Raw genomic sequence first — 26,588 nt, forward strand, 5'->3', positions numbered from 1 at the left:
TAGAAATGGGCGGTGCGACAAGGGGGGCGCTGATGAAAGGGTGGGTGCATGGAACAGGGGCATGCGTAAAGCCGGTCGACGCAATAATTTCGCTTTCAATTTGATGGCCAACAATTCAATTCAAGCTGCGAGCTGCCCAATTAACAAGCTGCCTTCTTCGTTGGCCACCACAATGAAAATATTGCTCATACGCCCCCTCGCTCGGCAGCAGTTCAGGCCACGCTCTGTGCTCGAATCAGCATATTTCATGCATTTGTGGCATAGACACAAAAACACGTGGCACAAATGCGCTCAGCATCAAGTATTTAGGGCATTTGTTGTCATTCTTGTGGCATTCATATAGATTTTATTTACGACTTTTTTTTCTTCAATTTTTCCAAGTCGTTTTTCATGACATTTTTATTCGTTTTTCTGTCATTTCGATTTGTGGTCGTTCTGTGCCTTTTTTTTTTTTTTTTTTACTGCTGTGACAAACTACTTCACGACTTTGTGTGCGAATTTCTATACATATATTAGATAATGGCTAGGGCATGCAAACATACAGAGCGTGGCGTTTGATAAACTTTAATTGCACTACAACTGGAAGTGGAAGAAGAAGCGGAGCGAAATGTTTTTATACCCTGAACCCATTTTCAATGGGAAATCAGGGTATAATGGTTTTGTTGAAATGTATGTAACAGGGAGAAGGAGGCGTGGCAGACCCCACAAAGTATATATATTCTTGATCAGGGTGACGAGCTGAGTTGATTTGGCCCTGTCCGTCTGTCTGTCCGTCTGTCCGTCTGTCCGTCTGTCCGTCTGTCCGTCTGTCCGTATGTATGAACGCGTCGATTTCAGAAGATATAAGAGCTAGAGACTTCAAATTTTTTTTAAAATGTCCGTAATTACAGCGCGCATATCAAGTTTATCATTAAAATTCGATAACTCATCCCGATCTTTTTTTATCGATAAAAAACCTTATCGAAAACCAGTTATAAAATTATATCTTCTACACCTTTATTGCTAGAGTCTCCAAATTTTTAATGTATACTTATATGCAATTTATACAATTTCGGTTTTTGTTAAAATTTACCCCCCACCCTTAAATTCACCCCCTCACCCTCACTTTTGTAAAAAGCGTATTTCAAATACTAGAGACTTGTGCTTTGGCGATTACATGCATATCTATGTTATAATCATAATCTGAAAGTTTCATGAAGATCGTACGTCCATAAAAAAAGTTATTAAACAATTAAGTTCTCATAGTAAGCGCACACTGCAGCCCATGCGTGTTTATGCGTGGGTGCTTGTGTGTGTATGTGTTTGTGTATGTGTGTGTATGTGTTTGTGTATGTGTGTGTGTATGTGTATGTGTGTGTGTATTTGTTTGTGTATGTATGCGTGTGTGTGTGTGTCTGTATGCGTGTGTGTGTATGTATGCCTGTGTGTGCGTACGTGCCTGTGTGTGTGTGTGCGTGTTTCTTGTGTAAGCTGAAAGACGCGAAAAATTATTGAAATATCTATTGCTCCAAGGGTTCAGGGGATCTCGTAGTCGAGTAGTCTCGACTAGAGCTTTCTTACTTGTTTAAATAGAAATACCTAAAAATTAACTGAAAGGTGTTTCGAGCTATATGAGCTGAAAAGCGCAACTATTTGACCTGAATTATATAGCTTTATTTATTTTCAAATTAGAAATTATTATTTTTTATTTTATTTATTATTATTATTTTTTTTTTTGTATTTAATTTTTTTATATATATTTTTTAATTTTAACATATTTTAAATATCATGCAAATGTAGAAATTCATAATATTTTCTATTACTTCAATTTTGATTATTTATATATATATATATATATATATATATATATATATATATATATATATATATATATATATATACTATATCTCATTTATATTTTTTTATTTTTGTTTATTTATATATATTTTAAAATTAGATATTAGGTTTATATTTAGCATAAAAATTTACATTAAATAGTTTGGATAATAAATGTTGAATATTTGGCATATTATATATTAAATAATATGAATAATAAATGTTATTAAATATTTTGCATATTGATATATTTTTATTGAATATTAAAAAAAAAATTATTTTTTTAAATTAATTATTTAGTTCTAAATTTTGTTTAATTAAAATAGGAATTCATTTCAAAAATTTATTTTAAAAATAGAAAACTCATTTCTATACTAACCAAATAAATGTTATACTTAGGCAGATTTCGTTTTTGGCAATTTTTTAGAAGTTATTTATTCTTGACAATATTTGAGAAGAAATTATTTACTTCGAGCCTAGATAAGATAACCGAGCAAAATAGCTGCAAAAGCTTATATCATTGTATGTCCACTTGAGAATGTGGCCAAATGTTTTCTATATAATCAGCTAATATGACCGATTTAGAGTCAAGTCACCTCATGTTTTGCCAATGCTTTTCCTTTACTCGGAAATATTTTGCACATTTGTTTTCACTTCCAACGCAACAAAACAGTTGAGCTCTCTATGCTCCCACTCCCACTTCCACTCTCCCTCTCTCTCTCTATCATTCTCTCTCTCTCTCTCTCTCTCTCTCTGACACTCTCTCTCTCACTCCCTCTTATCATGCGCTACTGCGACTATCTAAAGCTCTCTCGTTTTGGGGTTCTATGCGCCGTGGCTTTGGCCTTGGAATTCGCTTGTGCCTTTGCCTCGTTCATTGACCCGAAGGCTGGTTCTGTTTTTTCGTTAGCGAATTGCGCTGATATCTGTGTCTAAGTATGCGTACGCCTCTCTCTCTGTGTGCGTGCGTGTGATTGTGTTTATTTCTATTATCACCATAGTCGATGTACGTCGCGATATGAAATCCCCCATGCTATAACAGGCAGGCTGGCAGGCAAACAGTCCGGCCGTCCGTCCGCCCGTCTCATGACCTAATAAAATTTGCCTGCTGTGCGACTGTCTAAGGCGGAAGGGGGGAGGGCTCGCGCTATCAATTGTGGCAGCCGCAATAGATTTCCATGCAGATGTACGTGTACCTAGAACACTTCTGTGTGTGAGTGCGTGTGTGTCTATGCATAAACAACTAATTGCTTTTATTTGTCGTTAATAAATCGACAGCAAATAAATGCAGACATATTACACATTCGCAGCGTGCGCCATAAAGTGGGCAATCGAAGCGCATATTAAGCATACGCAACGTTGGGCAGAGAAAATGGGAAGGGGAAGAAAATGAGCTAAATATGAGGGTTAAGTAAACGAAGCTAAACTTTGGGGTCGAATTAGGTCGAATTAGTGATAGGGTTGCTTAGCTGAGCAGCTCTGGGTTAGGTCTTTTAAATGAGAAATTCATATTATTATTGGTCGTTTAAAAGATAAATTAATATTAATTAGAAAACAGATCATTAACTGTAATTTAGAAAAAGTAAAATGTGTATGAATAAACCGATCATTTATTTACAAAAAGTAATAATAATAAACAATAAATTAATTAAATATTCCCTTATATAAAGACAGCATGGAATATAAACCTATTTATCTGGCTTTATATAAACTATTTTTTAATTAATAAAAAAAAAAACACACATTTATATAGTCTTAATATATATTAATATATATAATAAAAAAATATTATTATTTTTTACAATCAGTATATTTAAAAAATTCATTAAAATATTTCCTATAATCATCTAATCATAATCATCCTCCTATAACCATCTAAAATCATCATCATTTATAAATGTATTGCTTACAAAATATTTTTCCCATACATAGAGAAAATTATTACTATTTTTTTCTAATACATATTTCCAATAAAAATGTAAAAAAATAATATAAATAAATTTATAATAAATATCAACTTACTCTAACTCTTCATTCACTTCTATTTCCTTTCAGGTGAGTTATTCAAATCTGTTTGCTACCCACGCATATACGCACTCACACAAACACGTTAACGTCCAGCACTTTGCTAGTGCCATTCGAACGTAAGTAAAAACAATTTAAATTGAAAAGCATTTTGCGCTCAGAGATGAGAGTCGAATGTCATTAGAGGTTTTTCACCTGTGCACGGCTGGCAACCTTGTCGAGCAGCAAAAACTAAGTCAAATAACTCATAAGAATAAATGTCGACTGATTAATGCACTCGTCTATTTGTGTGCCTTGTGTCCATGTTGCAGCGTTGCAGCGGCCTACACGATTTGCATTTCGCAATCGCACAGAGACACATAGAGAGACACACATAAAGGGAGAGAGAGAGAGAGAGAGGGAGCATAGAGCATTCGCTTTTGTTCATTCGTTCATTCGTTACAATAAATAAATTCAACATAATTTTTTGCGACAAAAACTAAACCGAGAGTTGAATGCTCGCGCAGCATTGTAAAGCAATAGCCTCGATCTAAATTTACACACAGATACGCAGCCACACACACACACTATCGTGGCAGCCGCATCTGTGTGTTTGTGTCTGTGTTGAACTTGCACTTAATTTGTATTCTCGACAGTCACACACACACGCACACACACACATACTTTAGTTGCAGCCATTGAGAGCCAGCACTCAGCATTTGAGTTAAGCTTTTTGAAAGCTTTTTTCTCGTTTTTGCCTTGCACGTTTTTTATGCTCGCCAACAGCGAACGGAAATGCTAGCGAGCTATGGCTATAGCAGCTGCTATTCAGCTAAAAGACTATCTGAATGATTAATAGTTAAGAAAGGCAACATAGATCATGCGTTTACATAGCATGCTCTGCTTCAATTTGCTGTGAGAATTAGCTTGTCTTATAGAATTACTCGATCGAGTAGAAAACTTTACAAGTTCTCAAATAACAAAAGAGAGAATTTTTATAGAAAATTTTTCAAAAACTACTTAATTTATTATTATTATTATTATAATTTTTTTTTTCTAATAAAAAATAATAATAATAAATCAATATTTTAACAGATTGTTTAATAATTCAAGACTATTTCTTAAAAAATATAACAAAAAAATATACAAAATATAAATGACAAAAATAGAACGAAATCATAAATTCATAATCTATTAATATATTTTAAATGACAAAAAAATATAAATAAAATAAATTTATAGTAAAACATGTTTCAGTCTCAAAAAGAAATTATTTACAATATTATATATTTATTTTTAATTTGGTATATTTATTTTTTAAATGATATATTTATAATATTAATATTTATAATATGTTAGTGTCAATATTTTTAAAATTTATTAATATTATTTTATCTTTATTAACTCTTTATTAATTATATTAATGATGTAAGCCCTAAGTAACACTAATAAGAAATGCTTAATTAGTTATGATTTTTGTATTTAATTATTTATACATTATTTATACAGCTCACTCTAGAAATAAATATGGATTATAAGATTTAAGTTAGCTTATATTTGCGGTAGCTCAAAACAAACACTCAAAATAATGCAGCAATTCATATTTAAGCTTTAAGCAACTCTTGATTATGCTCACGAGTTGATTCAAGCAATTACATTGTGCCAATGCATATATTTGTGTATGCATATACATATATATGTATATGTATAATCGCTGTTCAGGCCAATATCGCATAAGTGAATCAAAAGTTTTTAGAGGTTACTGCGAAGCGGGTCAATTCAGTTCATTCGCCCGCCTGCGCTGAGCGCCATATTGTAAACTGCACGTGACCTCGTTGCATGCAACACACAGGCCTGTTTCTAGTTGCTGTTGCTGTTGCTGTTGCTTGTGCTGTCGCCGCTGTCAAATGTATTTGCCTTCTCTCTGTGTATATATATGTGTGTGTGTGAGTGCACTTTATGCACATTTTGTAGCCAGAGAGCAAATTGAAGTCGACAAACGTTCATGAACTCAATTCGGCTTTTCCTTCAAACGTGTGCAATGACGTCAAAGTGCAACTGTAAATTTTTGCTCTCGCAAAGCTTGCCAACTATTATGGTTTAGCATAAGGCAATCAAAAAGCTTCAAACACAATTGTCCATAGTTCTTTATTTTCAATAACAAATAGAGCAAAAATGTATAAATGTATATTTATTAAAAAAAAAAAAAAAAAAAAAAAAAACTAAATTACTTTTAAATTTAATATAATAATTATTTTTTTATTTTTTACTTATTATTATTATTTTTTTCTTTTATTTAAATTTTATTATTTAAAAAATAAATTTCAAATTCAAATCATTTCAAATGTTGGACAAATTCATTGCATACTTTTAAGCTGCATTAAAATGTTGTGTGCAAAGAGCGCCAAGTTAATGTTAGCTAAAGCGCCATCTATGGTGAGCAGAGGCAAATATTCTGCTGCTGCTTACAAATTTTCAGGTATGTTTCGTACTTGAATTCAAAGCAACAAGAATTAGAATTGTAGAGTGTTAGGAGTATAAATTACTCACAAAATTTGGCAACTTATTAATTATACTAGTAAAATTTTATATCGATATTTATATCAACACAAATTTGCATATTTGTGAAAATATATTTGATTCATACTGCTTTCTTGTTCTAACAGCGCTTGGCAGCTAACAGCGCCATCTAACGGCAGCGAACCATAAACAGTATGCCAGTTGCAGAATTTGTTATAGGCTGCTCATTTTGGCCGCTTGGAGCGCCACAGTGCATGTATGCTATGTGAAGCAAAAAAAACATATTTATTGTAACAATTTTTGAAATGTGAATTGAATTAAAAAATTTATATTAACATTTACTTATGGGATTAAATAGAAACTTTTATAATATTTATTCATATTTTTTTTACAGCCGAGTCATTTGCTAAAATTAAAATTAAAATTAACATTATATCAAAAACATATAAATATATATTTTTAGAATTATATTTTTAAAATTATATTATATAATATAATATATACATATATACCCACTATATAAAATAATACAAAAAAATTTTTTTGAATGCATTACAAAAAAATAGTTTCAAAACTATTTACGTATAAATAAAATATATAAATTAAAATTTATAAATTAGAATATTTGCGACATTTTTGAGTACCTGAGGCCTAGCTCACACTAATTCTGTTGAAAACCTTTATTTTTGTCTATTCAAATATGCTACACGAGCTGAGTCAACAACAAGGCTAATGCGCAGTACCCACAGAACCCGGCCCTTTCGCCCCGCCCACATCGTGCATGCCGCCCTCGACAAGCTCAACTGCTGGCATCTGCAAGTCAAAATGTTGCCCTAAGTTTCTGATCAAAATAATTAAAGCGAACAAGTTTATGCGCATTACAAATTTAGTTAGCCCTTCTTCTTCAAACCACTCTCTCCAGTTCGCCCTGCATTCGCTCTCTCAGCGGCTTCCTCCCTCCGTCTCTCACTCTCTCTATCCCTTGTTGTCTCTTTATGCGTTCTGTTCTTTGACTTTGGTAGCTTTTCTCCTCTGACTGCTTTCAAGGTTGTTCGGACATTGACATTTTCATTATTTTTTGGGCAAAAAAAAAGTCGAAAAAAAAAAAACAGTTTGCTTTTTGTTGGGCTCTTTTTTTTTTGTGCGTATGTGTGCGTTTCTCCATCTTTACTCTTTGATTTTGTATGGTTTTGTGTTTTGTTTTCTTTTTTTTTCTCTCGCTCTTTTGCTGTTTCTGTTTCCTTTATAATGCCCGCATAAAATTTAACTAAAAGATGTTAAGCGACAGGGCGCTGAAGAGTTGTTTTATTGCCTCGGCTCGGCTCGATTCGAATCGAATCGAATGGACTCGCCTCGGCTGGCCTTTCATTTCTCTTTCTTTGGCCGCACGACACCCAAAAATGGCGGCAAACGTGCCGCGTGCCACGTAATCAACGAAACCCCTCCCAACACCCCCTCCCCCTAACTCCTCTTCAACCTCAACCACCCACCCACCACAGCAATCAAACTAGGCGCAAAAGTAAAAATCAAAATTTGGCTCACGTATCCGCGCCCTTGGCTTTGAAAGAGCTTCAGCTTAAGCTTTGGCTTTGTTTTACTGTATTCTTCCCTGCCGAAGTTCAAGTTCATTTAAAAGTATTTTAAATTCCAACTCTGCTGTGCATATCATTTGAAATGGGGCCTGTTTGCCGCCTTGAGGCGCTTGTAATCGAGACGTGCGTATGCCCCGCACGGCAAATACATACATATACACGCACATATACATATACATATATACAGATATGCCTAGTTATGAGACGTTGTTGAGCCTAGCTGCGAGAGCCAAGTAGCCAAGTATTCCGCTTGGCAACTGAGCCGTGACTTGGCCAAAAGTTACTTGAACTCTAGTCTAATAACTGCGAGCAATTGCTTTCTGACTTGCCAAATATTAGTGAATAGCGCAAAAAGACCTAGACTGAAAGAGAGTGAAAGAGACGGAGCTACGACTATGAAATACCCTGTGAAAATATTTCAATACTAAATATCTAGAATAGAGTCTCCAGAGAATTTAAGGATTCATATTTCATATGACAGGCAAGTTTTGATAACCATGTAAAACTATAAAAAAAAGAATGGTAGAGAGCTTTGAAAAAAAAAGAATTTAAATATATAAATATATATATACAAATGTATATTATAATATTAAAAGGAATTTTAATATATAAAAAATATATGTATACAAATGTATATTAAAATTAGAAGTGAGAGATCGAAGAAAATCTCCTAGCTGAAGAAAGAGAGACAGAAAGGGTGTGTGTTGGAGATAAAAGAGTTTGTTTTTAATTATAAGTAGACCTCGATATTTATTGTTTCTTATCAACTTATACCCTTATATGGATCATCACATGACGTCAAATACTTTGCAAGAAAGACTTAATGCTATTAAAAATAATAATAATAATAATTAATTTATATTATATTTTAAAGTATTATATATAATCTACTATTCTACTATATTCTTGCTCATTTAAACTCCTCTTTCAAACTACCCAACATATTCATTCATCACAGAGCATTTAAGCACATCAACAAAATTAAACCCGCGCTCCAAAGTTCTCAGTAACGTTTTTAATAGGCTTTTTTAAAGCATTAGAACTTTAAATCTGCAATTTCAACTGAAGTCAAGTCAAGCCGTCAATATGACATCACCTGGCATTAGCATTAGAATTAGCTCGGCCTACAACAATTTAATTGTTAATAACATTAATCATGTGCCCCTTTGAAAGCCAACAATTGCCTTCATTGCCATTAGCATAATAGCAACTATTAAACAATCAGTACTTAACGAGCCCATGAGCCTCTATTTATAATCAAGAGTTATAAATTATCTATATATCTACATGCATATGTATATTCATATATCCTGGAATAATATTGTAAAATACATCAATTTATTCTATATCTATCTATGAATACTACAATATATTATAGTCTGAGTCTACATATATGTATATCTACATATGTATATACACAGAAATTAATATAGAAATGCCTATACTATCCTATAAAATATTTTAAGGATTCTTTATTCCTTCTTCTAACTAGATATATCGTATTAATAAATTATTATTGATACTAAATTATTATAAAATTTCGAGGTCTACATATTACTATATTTACTATATTTTCTTAAACCTTAAAATCAATATAATATTTTAAGCCTCAGTCAATCTCAGTATAAGGCACAATCAACCTGTTCATTTCAAATAGTTCAAGAAAGAACCTGAATTCGAAATCAAAAATAATATTGGTTCTACCTTTTAGCCCATTCCATTTCTGAAACCCTTTCTCATTATCTCACGCCCTTTTCAGCTTATTTCCCCTCCACGAAACGAATCACATGTTAAATAAGAAAAGAGACCCAAATCTTGGTGCCCATTAACCCATTTTTATTGACCAAAATGAGCAGAGACGCGAAGAGCTGGTCAAAAGCAGGCCATGGCCACAAGAGCAACAGCACATGATGTTACATAAGCGTCTAGTCGAGGCAGAATGAAAGCCAGCGCAAAAGAAAGCAATGCACAAAAGAAAGTAGCCAAGTGAGTGAGAGAGATGGATAGAGAGCAAGACAGCGAGAAAGGCAGAGAGTGAGAGATGGCGAGTGCGATGCGAGGCAGTCAAACAGAACAGACTTTTGATTTCAGAATCAACAAGAAAGCAGAAGAAATTAAATAAACTGAAAATTCAGTTCTTTTTGTAAAGTGGAAAATATTTATGGGAAATATAAACGAAATTAAAATAACTGAAAATTCAATGGCAAATATAAATGGGAAATATTTAAGAAAAATAAATATAAAGAATTTCCCATTTCAACATGTTTCCGACTTTATAGATTAATATATCTATATGAGATTGCTCATTTAAATATATTTTAGATTTTATAGATTAATATATCTACATTGAAATATGTTTTAGGCTTTTACAGTCTCCATTTCGTCATGTTTCCGACTTTATAGATTAATATACATATCTTTAAGAAAATTCCCATTTAAATTATAATATAATATGTATAAATAATCTGCTTTGGCTTTATAGATTCATCTATTTATAAATATATTTCCATCTTGACATATTTCAGATTTTATAGATTAATTTTTGGTTTCCTATTATATATTAGAGTTTTTTTTTTTTTTTTGTATAGTGCGTAATCTGAGAATCTTTGATAGTATGTACTTTGGCACAATCTAATGAAATATAAAAATTCTGAGCAACGCAATTAATTAATATGGCCGACCTTCATTGCGTGCTTTGAACCATGTTTTTTTTATTTTGGCCATTGTTTTGATGTCTCACCAAAAACAGAAAAAAAAAAAAAAAATACAGATTGTATGCTGAACAAGTTCTACAACAGTTTCGGTTAGAATGGCTAACAAAAATTTTGGTTTTTATTATTATTAGTTTTATTTTTGATTAATGAAAGTCAAATAATGAACCGGTTTTCCCTTAAGCATAAGATCATCAAATATAAACAGGAAAACCAGGCAGCAGACAGCAACTCAACTCACAAATGCCACAAAGGAAAACTCCCCCAATAAGACGCACACATGCACACACATTTGGTTTACAATTTCACACCCGCAACAGCAAACAAATCCAACAAATTCTAACCTAAACTCATTTAAATGTATTTCTGTTCAAGTTTATTTTGTTTTGTTATTTTCTTGTTATTATTGTCTCTGTTATGTTTTTTTTTTTTTTTTTTTGTTACTTTTGCGTTTTGGTTTGGCTCCCCGACCGAGCGACCGAGAGACCAAGCGACTCATAGACTCATAAAAGCAGCTCAGCTCATTTTGAATTCGTTCTAGTTTCATTACAATATAGCCGCAGAGAGAGAGCGAGTGAGAGAGCTAGAGAGCGGGAGAGCCAGAGCGAGAGCGAAAGGTAGAGCCAGAACATGGGAGAGTGTGAGCGAAGGAGAGCGCGAACAGTTCTTGTAGCCAGTGTTGCCAGGTTTTGAGACATAAAAATAGCAAAATCGTCTCTAAAAAATAGCTGAAAATAGCTAAACAATTTTTAAAATAGCTTACAAAGTAGCTGAAACCTTTATGCATTATGCATTTACTTTAAATTTTATTTTTAAATGTTATTTAATATTGTTACAATTTGGTCCAAATCCAAATCATCATCAGAATTATATTTTTGATTAACTGGAATCATGTTTAAATGAAATCATGGAAAATGTTTAAATTTTTTGGCCAAAGGCGCCAATAGCAGTTTTATGTTTTTTTGTCGCGGCATGCATTTTAATATCGTGCAATTTGGCAAAAACACTGCATTTGCAGTATATACAATACGCCCGCCTGTTGTCCGACTCATCCTCCTTAATCCAATTCTTAAATTCGGTGATTGTTTTCCAGGAATCACGAAATTTCTGCTTATATTTTTTATCCATCACATACAATTAATGCCAAGAAGCGCGCCAAGAAGCGCGCCAAGAAGAATTAGCGATGGTGTAAATTCACAACTGATGTTATAAGTACGATTAAGTCGTGGTGGTAGTATCGCGCAGATCATTACGTACAATTTGGGACTTAATCGAAAAATGTTTTTTTTTTTTTGCTTTAAATACTAAAATCAAATTCAAAATATTCGTTTGTAAAATAGCTAAATTTATAGCTAATAGCATTTTCAAAATTTTCATAGCATTTAGGGTTCAAAAATAGCTAAAAATGCTATTAAATAGCTAATCTGGCAACACTGCTTGTAGCTTGCTGATGTGCCTCAAGCTGTGTGCGTGTGTGTGTATGCCTGTGAATCGCTGTGTGTGTACGTGTATTGCCCGGCTGTTTTGGTTCGCTGCGTGTGCGTCGACGCCGTCGTCTGTCGTCGTTTCCATTGTGCGTGTGCGTAGCAAGTTTACTGACCTTGAACTTCGAAATAATTGTTGTTGTTGTTGTCGTTGCTTTTGTTGTCGCTGTTGTTGTTGTGTGTACCCGAAAATGCGAGCAGCGCACATAAATTTTGAAATAGAAGAAACAGCCAAACAGACGAAATTGTGTATATAGAATAAACATACATGGTTTATTTTTATACCCTGTACAAAGTAAAGTTATGCAAATGTATGTAGGTGCCAGAGGAAGACCATAAATATGTGTATACATATATTTGAACTGTAAATTATCCTGCAAATGGTATCGAAAACTATTTGAACCATATAAATGATACATACTGTGGTTTACATATTTTTAAATTCTGCTGTTAATAATATGTAACTGTTCCTCTGTGATTACAGGGCAACTGTTAGTCACTTTCATATCATCTAAATAAAATTGTATTTTAAGCAATCATATTATCCATATAATTGTATATTAAACAGTTTATATCACAATCAACGTTTATTATACATTTAATATCTTAGACAGGGTATCTAAATAGTCTGATATTTGCTGTATAAAATATGCTTTTATATCATTTTTATTGTTGCATATAGATCAGCATTTAAAACATTTTATATGGTTTTAAATTTAGGGTAACAATATTTTCGACAGGGTATCTGTTAATCGATAACTTCTGCCAAATATACTCATCCCTTAATATATATTTTAAAAAATATAATATATTTATAAATATGTGTATATTAATGCTTGTCTTTAATATATAATAATGCTTTTCTAAATTTTGTATTATAATAAAATATCATAGCTACCTGTAGTTATATTATATATATTATATTATATTATAAATTCATATATCTAATATACATATATATTCAAATATATTACATGAGTTTCATAATATTATATTATATTAATATTTTAAATATTACACAGTATATTACACGAAGGTTATTCACAGGGTATTCATTTGTCGGTATATCATCATAATTTCTGCCATTACCAAATCCCAATTGTAGGCACATATCTATCTGAATTTGTTTTGGATTCAGTGTGGTTCGGCTCAACCGCAATCAACGGTCATTATGAGTTCATCTATGTGAAGAGTTGAAGTATCTCTGATAGATATACTTATAGAGCCTACGTAGCTCCCGCTGCGCCGTCTGTCGACTGTCGCCTGTCAGCGAAGTTCAACGTAGTTTGCTATGCGAAACGGCAACCTTCGAGTAGATAAAGATATTTGACTATTATAGAGTGTCATACTTGGGTTAAAACTTGTTTGACGTTCAGTTCACGTGCGCCTCAATGATAAGATAAACCGAAGCGTAGTTGAGTCGAATTTACCTGGGGCTACCTGGCTATGAACTCTGCGAAGGGCTTTTTGCGCGTTTGACAAACATGAAGTGAGGTCGCCAGCGATAATTTATTGAGATTATTATTATATACCTATATACTATACATTTATTATGTATGTGTGTATATATGGCTATGTGATCGATCTATGTAAGCCAATAAAAAAGTAATAATGTGAAACACACCTTTGCCTTACCTGACTTCCTCTGAGTGTGTCCCTCCATAGAACAGGTACCATAAAAAGAGCAGGGCTATAAACGCAACTTGACGACTGACAGTTCATTCATCAAGCGACCCTTTCTCCAGGCCAACCGACACACATGAGAATCTAACCATAACCTAACACACAATCCAATTGGAATCCAAATAGAACGGTATACGCTCTAGCCCCCGAAGGCACACAAAACGGTGTACCTGTTCAGCAAAAAGAAGAAGAAGAAGAAGACTAAAGAATGTATCTTCCATAAAATGTTGAGCGAGCAATCCAAATGGGTTTTCTCTTACATAATGAGCATTAGCTTATATCATAATGAGCTAAGCCAGCATAGTTACAAATGTATATATGAATTTATGATATCAGCAACTGAATGCTTACAGAGTACCTAATGCTGCATATTTGTAAGACGCATTAGATGTAATAAAATTCAATTTAAGCATTGCTAATTTATTTCTGTTTATTTCTTTAGCATAACAATTTTTCCATTTACAAACACTTCCGTATAGCCGGGTTGAGTAATCATCCCATGCATACCAAGGTATATGTTATGTTCTCAACCATAAATATTATGGAAAACTTACAGGGTTACGTTAATGAAAATTTACTGCTTGATGTTTCGTTACACGTTCTGAATCAGTTCGTAGTTTCCAGTTCTCAGTTCACTTAGTTACAATTTTATTGCTTTGTATTGATTCTATATGACATAGAGGAACTATATGAGACAGTATAAAAAATGTTCCATTGACTTCCTTATATTAGTTAATTTATTGAGTTAAACTTAATTGAGCTTAATAATTTATTGATTTATTTGAGATGATCTGATATGTTATATTAACTGAAATATTTGGATTTTATAGATTTCATTAGATTGATTAGCTGAGTTGAACCTGAGAATCATGGAAACTTTTTCATAATCGAATAATAATAGAAGTATTTTTCAGACTATTATGAACTTGATCAGTTATTCGGCTGTTCATTAACAATGTACATATATCATTTACACAATCATGAACGGTTCGTATTATTCAATTAGAGCATTGTTCAATCGTTCCCTGAAAGCTAGCTGAGTAGCTCAATAGAACATATTGTACGTGAACAGCTCAATAGTTCTATAAATCAAATCGAACAATTGAACTAACCATGACCGACTGAACTGTATAGCTCGCTGAATCATTAAACAAGTTCAAGAGTTCATTGAAGGGAACCAGTCAAAAGAACTTGTTGTGGAAGAATATGTTCGAAAAGAGATGAAAGTAAATTTATCATATTTAGTGGAGTCTGAGTATCCATCATAACTCCTCCCTAAACTAATCCAACTTTATCTACGTATTTCGCTTCCCACATTGTCTGGAACATTAAATGAGGTTATTTTCTATAATATATATATATATTATTTACTATAATAGTATTTTAATATATTTCAAGTTTGACACTTGAAATAAACTATTACGGTGCCTCAGTTTTTTTGGCTGTTTTTTTTTTTTTTTTTTTTTTTGCCAAAGTGCCAAAGAGCTCGTGCTGACAGACAGTCGGACAGACAGACTCAGGGCAGCGAAACGACAAAGTGTCATTCACATTGCGCCATGAAAAACAACCGTTCAAAAAGTGCCAAAAAGAAAATGGCGATCGACGTCGAATGTGAAACAACAAAATGAGAAAAATGAAAGAAAACAAAACAAAATGAAAAGAAAAGAAGAGAAAAAGTCTTGCCAAAAAAAAAAAAAAAAAAAAAAACGCAAACCGAAAACCCAACCAAAAGGGAATCCATGATGAAATAGCAAAATACAAATAAAAAGAACAGAGTAAATGGAATCAACAACATGAGCAGAATAATGAGGAGGACAGCTAGGTTGGGTCAAGTGGCTGGGGGAGGGGGAAGGGGGTATAGCTCCATTCGCAGAGTCGACGCCACGAATCTAGGTTATTACGCCGAAAATAATTAAATATACAATGCCCGGAGGTGGGACAATGCAAAAGCTGGCAAATATACTTAGCCATAAGTGTGGCCGCCTCTTGTGGCCACGCCTCTTTGCCATTCTCTCTGCTCTCTTCTATGGCCAAAATGTGGCAAAGACTTGCGCATACGACTCACGCGTGTCTCAAGTTCATTGCCAAATACACACACACACACACACATGTTTATAAGCCATTAACAGCAGAGAGCTCAGTTTGTTAAGCCAGTGCACGACAAGGAAATACCCTAGGATTTGCTAAGTGTTTATTGCCTAGTATTTGGCTGTAAGAATTTCCTAAAAACTTTTTCTTTTTATAGGCCTATACATAAAACTATGGTAGTAGATATACTATAGTTAAATACATATGTATATATAAAACTATAGGGTTTCTACTACTTGCTTCACTCAATCAACTTTTGTCTTCATTGATGGCCTATCCTTCATTCACTCCCTCGCTTTTATTTTCTCAAATTTCTTTTTAGCTCTAAGCTCTTAGCTATAGGGTATCTCTTAGCTCACCTTTCTTGCGTATGTTGTTTAGCCATTGTCTGGTTTTTGGTTTTCGCTTTTTTGGCATTTTATTTGTTCTTGTTCTTGGCTTTGCTTGGCTTGGTTCGGCTTGACTTCTTTTGCTTCATGGCATGTAATTTGGCTCTGGTTGCTTTTGGCCAAGAAGAACTTTTTTAACTGGAATGTTCTGAACCTGTTTTGACGCTCATATTGTGGTCTGCATTTGACTGACTGACCGAGAGTTAAGCAGATTGTTGATTATGCAAAAAAAAAAAGAAGAAATTATGTAAAAAACGTAAAAGACTTTTGCTTTAATGTAGTATATATACATAAATATAATTACTTTGAAATGATCTTGAAAAATTAAAAACAAGCAAGTAGAGTATATTTTACATTTTCTATGACACTAAGTTTCATAAGATATAACATAACAAAAAAAAAAAAATAAATAAATAAATAAATAAATAAATAAATAAAAAAAAATTTATATATTTTACATGTATTATAGTATAATATAATATAATAAATTATCATATAATAAATAAACAAAAAATTAAATTTTTATCAATAAATTGTAAAAAAAACATAAATAAATTATTTATGAACTCAAATATAATCAAAATAATATATATAAAAAATGTATGTACATATGTACATATAAAAATAATTTTTAAAAATATATTAATATGAAAATAATTATAAAAATAACATCATGTTCAGAAAGTAAATCGAATAGAAATTTGTATGCAAAATATATGTTGCATAAAAATGTAAATGTATAAAAATAAAATATATAAAAATATATATAATTTAGATAATATACAAAAATAAATAAAAATAAATAATAATAATAATAAATAAATAATAATAAATAAATAAAATAAAATAAAATAAAAATAAATAAAGGAAAAATAATAACTTAGTTAAGAGGAAGCAGAAGTATTTAAGATCAATATCAAACAGTGTTGCCGAATCAGCTATTTTGTAGCTAGATCTGGCTACTTCTTGAGTCCGATTGCTACACAAATTTTCAAACAGCTATTAGCTACAAATCTGGCTATTTTCAAATATATATATATATAATAGGTAAGCTTTCTAAAATGTTATGCGAAATTCATTTCTTATCAGTTTTTATACCCTGAACCCATTGAAAATGGGAATGGTTTTGTGAAAAGGTATGTAACGGGCAGAAGGAATCATCGCAGCTGAAATTTGGCATGCATCATATTTTTTCGATAACTCATCCGATAACTTTTTTTATCTAGAATTATTTTTTTTTTTACTATGAGTATAGCGTTCCACCCAACTACCTTAAAAAGGCAAATTATAAAAGCGACAATGGTGAAAATGACAAGTTGGTGGTCATAGATGAGATATTATAATAATTAAATTAATAAAGTTGACTTTTTATGAAAAAATACGGCACTGTTTTCTTTTTTGCTACTTTTTCAGCTATTTTAGAAGAAAGTTGGCTACTTTTAGCTACTTTCAGCCTTCGGTTTTGCTACTTTTGCTGAAAAAGTTTCGGCAACACTGATATCAAAGGCCAAGAAGAAGCCCAGCAGTCCCAGCAAATAAATTCGCATGCAATCCACATTGCTCTCCCTCTCCCCCTCTGCCTATCACGCTCTCTTACGCTCTCTCTCTCTCTTCCTCACACTGCTCAACTGTATTTGCAGCCTCGTCGCGATCATTGCACTTTACATCGCACTCGGCGTCTCTGCTGCATGTTGCAAATTGTTTGCAAAATGAAAAAAACTGGAGAAAAAAAGAAAGAAAAACAAAGTGAAAAACAAGTTTCCGATTGTGCAGCATGTACCGAGGCGAACTCGAGTCGTGTCGAGCCGAAGTCGTAACGAGCTGTAGATCGTGCAGCGTCTGTTGCAAGTTGCATGGCTGCGCTCTGGTCGGTCAATGGTTCTCTGGTTCATTGCCATCGCGCTGGGGGTAACTAACCCAGCAACGAACGACTCAGCCAGCCAGCCAGCTAGCCAGCCAGCCTCTGAGTCAAGATCGGAGGAAATACCAAAACCGACTTTTGCAGCGTCATTCGTTGCTGGTTTGGCTCGTTTTTAACTGAAGCAAGGACGTCAGCAAAGGTGTGCATGTGTGTGTGTGCCATTCACTAGCGAATTATTTGTCTATGTGTGTGTGCAAAAGCCCACAAATAGATATAGATAAATGCTTCATAGTTGGCTATGTACGTTTGGTTCATTGACTTACAAATGGCTGAAATGTGTTGTGGGCTTATCGCATGGGCGATTGATGAGCAATAAATGGAGCACTAGGAACATCGAACTATAAAGCGATCAAGGCTCAGATGTATTAATGAGATAGATGCGTATATATTTATAAAATTGTTTATATATTTACATATATATACAGATAAATGTAGAAAGTAAATCTGGCATGTTTCTCAAACGCAATATTTTGATAACAATGTGAATACCTATACATAAATATATTTATATATCAAGCTATGTAAATACATGTATAAACCACACAAGCATCATTACACTCCTTTAATTGACCAATTTGATCAGTGCTAATCAGTTGTTTGTTCTTATTAAAAACTGATGACGCTTTAAGCACTTAAATCCCTTTTCATATCTCTTAATGCAGGCAGCGCACATGACTCAATGAGCATATTCGTAAAACATTTCGAAATAAATTCGACAGTCGCCGAATTTCATCAGCAACCACAACAACAAGAACAACGACGACAACAACTGTCAGGGAATCAGAGCAGATTTCAATTTTCGACTGCAATTCGAGGGCATTTCAATACACGAAGTGTTCTGGTTCGCATCGCGTCACGATTGTATAATCGTGTCATTATACAAAAGCATATATGTATGTATGTGTGTATGTATCTGCAGCAGTATGCGACTAAAGTAGCTCATTTAATGCATTCGTCAGCGTTTCACACACTCAAGAGGAAAAAGAAAGAAAAAATCAGCAAAAACAAAACAAGAACAGCAAAAAGAAGCAAAAACAAATGCAAAAACAATTACAACAAACAATCACTGACAAATGCAATTTCACAAACACAAACAAGAAGAGTCAGAGGCAATTGACCGCTTGGCAAATACAAATCCTGATGACATTCACCCCGTTACGAGCATCGAGCAAACAAAAAGCAACGACAACGTTGACCAACAACAACAACAACAGTAATAATAATAATAATAACAGCAGCAGCTTGAGAAACATGTGCAAAAGCGCAAAAGAGAGCTTTGCTGTTGAAAAAAAAAAAAACAAAAACAAATAAGACAGCACACAGTGCAATGAGCACAAAACAAAAATGCAATTAACAGTGGCGTAACAGAAAGGGGCGGCTTCACATGCCTACAACGTGAGTCCTGCTCAGTTAGGCCACTGCGCTGAGCTTAAGCAACGGCTTGTCTTGCTCTCTTTCTTGCACTCTCTCTCTCTCCCTGGGCTCAGCTCGACTCATGCTTGCTGTTTTCAACACTTTTTCTGTTGTTGTTGCGATTGTTGAGTTGACTTCAAGTCATCGTCGTCATTTCTGTTGTTGTTGTTAATAAACTTGAAACTGCGCTGCTTAAACGCTTTCCGCAATGTTTTGCCACCAAAAATAAAGAGGCAGAGCGAAGAAAAAATGAAAACAAAATTAACTAAAGATTCTGTTGAACTTGTTGCGTCGCTCGTCTGTTCTTGTTGTTGTTGCTGAAAGGAAGCGATATTTTTGGCAGTTATCAATTCAAACTTGAGCTCTTTGTGTTTGCACGAAGTACATACACACACATGTATGTAGGTACATACATATGCACATATGTATATATGTATGTTAGGCATACTTATTTGGTATGTGTGCCGTCGTCTGGCCTGATTGCTGTTTCCTCTTCTTCTTCTTTCTTCTGGGGATACGCAGCTTTTGGGCCACACGCGCCTTTAATTGGCCCAAACATGCTGATAGCATCGACAATGGCAATTGCATCTGCTCTGCAAGCTGTTTGCAAACTAAATTGATTGTCAGTTTTATAATATTGTATATCTCTAACATAAATCATACAATGTATGTATGTATATACGTATATATATGTAATGTTTGTGTAGATGTATTAAGTCTCTGCACATATTTTCACTCTGGCAAGCTTTTAAGCTACTTAGGCTAAATACCGTTAATTGACACTGGCTAAAAATTTTGCAGTCTAAATTGTTTTGTTTACGCCAGAACTCATCAGCCAACAAGCCAAGCTAACAAAAAAAAAAAAAAAAAAATGAAAAAAAAATGAAAACAAAATAAAATAAAAGAAGCAAACAAAACATAACTTTCTTATAGCAAAACAAGAACAACAACAACAATAGCAGCAACACTGCGCATTACATAAGACTCAAAGCCGAAACGCAGGTCAGGCCAAGCCGTCCCCCCGCCCCCTTCCAGCTCCATTGCCTCTGCTCGTGCAGCTTTCTTCCGCTCGAAAGGTAGTGAAAGAAGAACAAGCAACAGAACTCAGCTCACGGCGGGGAAAAAAAGTAGAAAGTCATTAAATAAGCAAACGTCGCAAAAAGAAAACAAGTAAAGAACCAAAAAAAAAAAAAAAAAAACTAAAACCAAAACCGAAAGAGAAAAAAAATCAAAAGTTGTAAACAAATATGAGCGTAAAAGAAAATGAAAATCCAGCCGCTACTATTACATCAGTAGATGGTACGTCCAGCAGACTATGTTCCCCTGCCTCTCTCTTTCTCTCGTTCTCTCTCTCTCTCCATCTCTCTCGCTCTTTCGCTCCGTCTGACTGATCGCTCGTACCGTACATTCGTGAAGAATGTTTTCGACCGCGTTGAACTTGTCCCAAATAAACAAAATTCCACCGGCCAAAGTCAGTTAGGTAATCTTGTTGTTTCTCTTGTTGTTATTGTTATTGTTATTATTATTGTTGTTGCTTCTTTCTTTGTTATTACTCTCTAGCCGCCATTTTCCATGTTATTCTTAGTTATTATTGCGCTGAATTGAAATTCGTATACCCTTTGCTGAGAATATATTGGGTAATTATTTAGATATTTATAATCACTCTGTCTAGGTTGGAGTTTCGGTCTAGTTCTTCAGTTTGAGAGATATTTTCATATGACTAGATTGAAAGAACACTTAAATATATTGAAAAAACATTTCAGCAAAGTATGCTAAGCTTAATCTTACTAAGACTACTAAGACTAAGGTATGCTGATAAATTTCTCCTAACTTCTCTAAGATATCTAGAAGTAGGATAGACCTAATAACCCTTAAAACCTTTAACATATTTTATCTAAGCATTTTTCGCATTGATTTATGATCATATCCTTAAGGAAGTCGAGACTGTAATTTGCTTTAAATAAGTATTGTTTCGAAAATAAAGAAAATAGGATTTTCTAGGGACAAGTTTTGTATTCGCCAAAGTACTATAAAACTTAATTATAATATTAATGAAACATACATGTATATTTCTTTCTACATACATATTTCTTATATATTTTTAAGTGTAATCGTTATTCGGTTTGCCTGGCTTAACTTCTCTTTATTTTCGTTCAGCTACAAACTTTCAAAAGGTGTTTGGGTTTATTTTTTACTTATTTTTTTTCACTTATTTTTTCGCGGAAATTTTGTGTCTAAGTTGTGTTTCTTGGATCTGATTGAGTCATACGCTGGGACAATTTCGAGCAGTCAAGTTCATGATCTGAATACTTATATGTCAATTATTGTCCCAACTGCAATTTGTTATTGTTTTGACCAGATGAGAGTACTATGTATGTAGTATAGAGATACCCAGAGGGGTATAATATCTAGCAATGAGTCAGGCAAATAGAAACAGCAAAATGTAAATGTAAGGGGCTCTGGTTTATATTAGTGTAGCACATATGTGAGTCCTAATCTAATAACTACATAAATTTCGATTTTTGTGTTTATATCTTTTTCTCTTACAGTCCCATAAAAGTTCACTTTAAGAATCTGCTTGTATAAAGGAATCCTTAATACTCTTTGTCTATATTCATTTACTTTCTATATTGAAATGAATTTTTATCATATCTATATGTTTATATCAAAATCTATCATATATCATATCTATATGTTTTTATCAATCGAATCTGATTAGCCATTTCATATATAGAAAATTATTTTTCACATACCCATCGTATTGTTGGCAAATATCCATAAATTCTAATGCATTTTCAATTTCCCATCGAGTAACTTTATTTTCTCACATCGCAGCCCCCTTCCCTTAACCCCTTAGCCGACTTTCACTGCCACCCACGGCATTTACATTGACCTCCAAAAAAAAAAAAAAAAAAGCCAAAAAAAATCATGCAGCATGGCCAACTATCCAATCAGATTCGAATTGGCTTGACTTGACTTGGCTTTCCAGTCGTTGCACTCGCTCTATAAAGTTAATAAACTATAAATTACACTGCACAAATGCCGAAAAAAAACTTTCACAATCGACGGCAGCGACAACAACCAAAACAACAACAACAACAACAGCGATGATTGTGCGACTCGCTGTTGTTGGCAGTTGTTGCGCCAATTTTCACCCGAGCTGACTTTGTGTGCAACACGTGGAAATTCCCAATTCCCGAGCCCGATGAAGAAAATCAACGATTTGGCAACGATTCGCGAACAATTTCACTTTGCCTGGGTTAAAGTCCTGCCGTCTGGGTGTCAGTCAACTTTCATAGTTGTTGCAGCAGCAGTTGTTGTTGTTGCTATTGCAGTTGTTGTTGTTGTTAGTCTCACTAGCATAGTTGCCCAGCGAACAACACTCGAATGCTCCACTGAATGCAACGGCGCTCGCAAAGTGCAGCGACCTGCACACACACACACACGAAAACAGACACACACACACACAGAGAGAGAGAGAGAGAGAGACATATTGCATACTGAATCATGAACAGCCTCTTGCCCCGCCGCCCAGCATTTGATGTGGCAGTCAGCTGTTGCTGCCACAACTCTCTGCATACCAGTTTCTGCTATTTTGCATGCCTTGCCCCGCTGACGCTGCCTGCCACATGTGGTAGAAAGTGGCGTTGCATCGATCCATCCGTCGGCCGGCCGACCGACCCACCGACTGTCTCTGCCTCTGCCTCCGTTCGTTTGCCTCAGCTGAGGTAGTAATGACCTCTTTGCTCGAGGTGCTTGACTTATGCATGGGCGATCGCCTGACTCTTGTCGCATTTCGATTGAAAGTGCATGCCACAGGGAGAGCCGCTCGCCTCGCCTCGCCTGTCTCTCGCTGTCTCTCAGCTGCGCTTGGCTAACCTGGCGAATATTCTAAAGGATGCCCTAATGACCCTTAAGTGCCTTAATAACCTCAATGCCAATGAGCGAAAGAAGTGGTCAGAGCTTAGCTAAAATTTTGCCGAGCTACGTTAAGACTTTTTAGCTAGCAATTTATGGGGTACAATGATCTACTAATGATCATCATAATGATGGTGATAATGACAGAAACTGGTTACTCTAAGACTATTTTATTTGACACTCGTCTTCTAGATTTTTCTTAAATTTTACTAGGTTTTCTTTTGGTTTTCTACTGAGATGTTCTAGAGCAGGATATTTGTATACCCTGCTGGAATATTCTTAAAGATACTATAGGTATCATATGCAATTACGTTATGGATCTGGCAGGCACAGTTTAATTTAAGGCAGATTTTTGTTGAGCTTCTTAGAGATTGTCCTGCAAAGTGATGAGACGATGAGGTGAGAAAGGGACTATAATGTAAAAATGATATATGTATATTGTATAGAAGATATACTCCTTGAAGTTACCTTAAGGATTCATGATCAAATGATTATACTGTAAAGAGCTTGAGCCTTCTTAAGAACTCCAGAACCTTATCAAATGCTAATGCAATTTAAATCCTTTGAGAGTTGTCAGTAAGTCCGACTTGAGTCAGATTTTAATTCCATGATAGGCTATAAGAACTGGTGCTGGAATTTTTCTTAAGAATTACTAATAAACTTATAAAACAAATACATACAAACCTAAAGGTAGATGCCTATAAATTTTCCTTAAAAGCGAATTCCGTTATAAAGTGAGTTTGAGTTTAACTATAGACCCTAAATAGTTACAAGTTCTGGAACTTTCTTTGAATATAAATGATATAATAATAATTCTATAATTCTTGGTTAATATTAAAATATAATATATAAATAGAATAGATAAGTAACGATAATTCATATAGAAGTCAAGTAATACTAATAGTCTTATGTATCATTAGCTCTTTAGCTAGCTAAGATCATATGAGAACCTAACAACGATCTGTTATCTATATAGCCTGAAGACTCCTTTACTTAATTACGCAAGCTCTTCCTGTTTACAAATATATATATATATATATAAATACATATATTTATATATACATATATGTAGATATTTAACGATCTCACGTCATCTGCTCACACACAACAGCCGCCCTCAAAATTCGAATTGGCCTAGAGGCGGCGATCAGCGAGTTTAGTCTCAACACCTGTAGATCTAAAGCTCAACCCCCTCTCAGGCACACATCCCCCACTGCCCTCCTCGTCATCACATATGCTCACCCTCCTCCCCTCTTTGGACGGAGCTCTCCTTCAGCCGTTTGGCTTTGGCCGCGTACGCGTACATTAAACCCGGGCCTCACTTCCTACTGAGGAGGAGGGCACTACGTGGCGCTACGTTTTAGCTCGCATTCATAAATTATGGCAAACATTAAACAACAACAGCAACAACAACAACAAGAGCAACAGCAACAAAATTATGCTAAACGCGTACAAAGTTTGCTGTTGCTGCGGCTGTCGTCTTTCAAACAGGTTTCAAATTCCTGGCCAGTTGGTCGCGACTTAGCTCACCTGAGCTGCGCTTAAAGCGAGGGCCATAGAACAAAGCCACAGACAGAGCTAAAGCCGCTGCCACAGTCAGCGAACCAATAAAAAACATTTCGGGTCTCTGTCGTCTTTGAGTCCCGGACTCCCGATGCCCGACGCCCGACGCCCGACGCCCGAGATCGAGCCCAAGTTTTTGGCTTACTAATTATTATGCTAAGCTTGATATGAGCAGCGAGAAAGGGTTCATGCGAATACACGAGCATGCTGAATGCAGGGTTGGGGGCAAGCAAGGGAGAAGAGTCTCCGATTGGAGCTGCGACTGTTTGAGGCTTTTGTTCTGTCGACTCAGTCTCACTCGCTCGCTCACTCACTCACTCGCTCGCTCGCTCGCTTGGTCGCGCGTTCGCTCGCTTAATGGCGGTTAATGGAGGTCATTCACTTTCGCACGAATTGTAATTTTTGTGCTTTAAGTCAACTCAAGTTGGCAACTCAGCGCGTTTGGCCCAACTCTTAATCTTATTATGTTGCACGAAGAAAAAATAACTAAAACATATTTACAGCTGTGGTCATAAAAATAATAGTGCGAATAAACACAGACAGGAAAATCTGGGAGATAAAGTCAATATTTTAAAAACAATTTAAAACGAATATTATGATTAATGTATAATGTTATTACTTTAAAAATTTACTTGTTGGAAGCTTCGGTCAATGAGAATGAAAAACTCTTAAAACTTAATCGTTCATAAAAAAAGAATAAATAATATATGTAAAACTATTTAACATTAGTCGACAGATTTTCCTTGGATGCTATTTTTATGACCGCAACTGTATATACATTTATGTGTATGACTGTGGCACGGCATTTTGTTGCTCCCTCGTTTATGACTTTCGCACTCTTATTATGCTCGAGATATCAATCCAGCCGCAGCTGCACGCAATGTGCTCAGAGTTGGGCGAAAGTAAGCAGAACAGCAGTAGAGCATCACTGCATCTCAGATTTGGCATAGGCATCGGAATCTTAACATCCCGATATCAAAGTGCAATAACTGAATTTAATGCTGGTCAAAATTGCAATAAAAACAAAAAGAAATTAATACAATTACTAATTTCAAGCAAGTTAAAATGTAAATAAACTTTAAAAAAATTGAAAACAAATATAAAATAAAAATTATAAAAATAAACCAAAAGAAAATGCAAATTTAAGTTTAATTTAAGTAAATAAAAAATAAATAAGTAGTAAAATAAAAAAATAGATAAATAAATAAATAAAAATAAAATCAAAATTTAAAAAATTAATTAAAAATAAAGGAAAATTAAAAAAATAATTAAAAAATAAAATAAGAAACTGATTAAAAAATATACCCTGATTTCCCATTTTCAATGGGTTCAGGGTATAAAAATAAAAAGTAAATTTAAAATCAAAATAAAAAATAAACAAATACAAATTTCGAAGAAGTTAAATACATAATAAAATACAAAATAAATACATAATAAAAAGTTAAGTTAAATATATAATAAAATACAAAATCACAAATTAAATAAAA

The 26,588-nt window shown here is 34.1% G+C and overlaps 1 protein-coding gene across 3 annotated transcripts in view; it reads left to right on the top strand.

The window, feature by feature from the left end:
* Eip75B (Ecdysone-induced protein 75B) overlaps positions 1-26,588 on the top strand; it is a 124,562-nt gene that overhangs the window by 29,895 nt on the left and 68,079 nt on the right. The gene's annotated exons all lie outside the window — the stretch shown is intronic.

Source organism: Drosophila arizonae, chromosome 4 (genome assembly GCF_054131065.1).
Source record: "Drosophila arizonae isolate 15081-1271.41 chromosome 4, UAZ_ARI_1.0, whole genome shotgun sequence".
In the NCBI taxonomy this organism is placed as follows: Eukaryota; Metazoa; Arthropoda; class Insecta; order Diptera; family Drosophilidae; genus Drosophila; species Drosophila arizonae.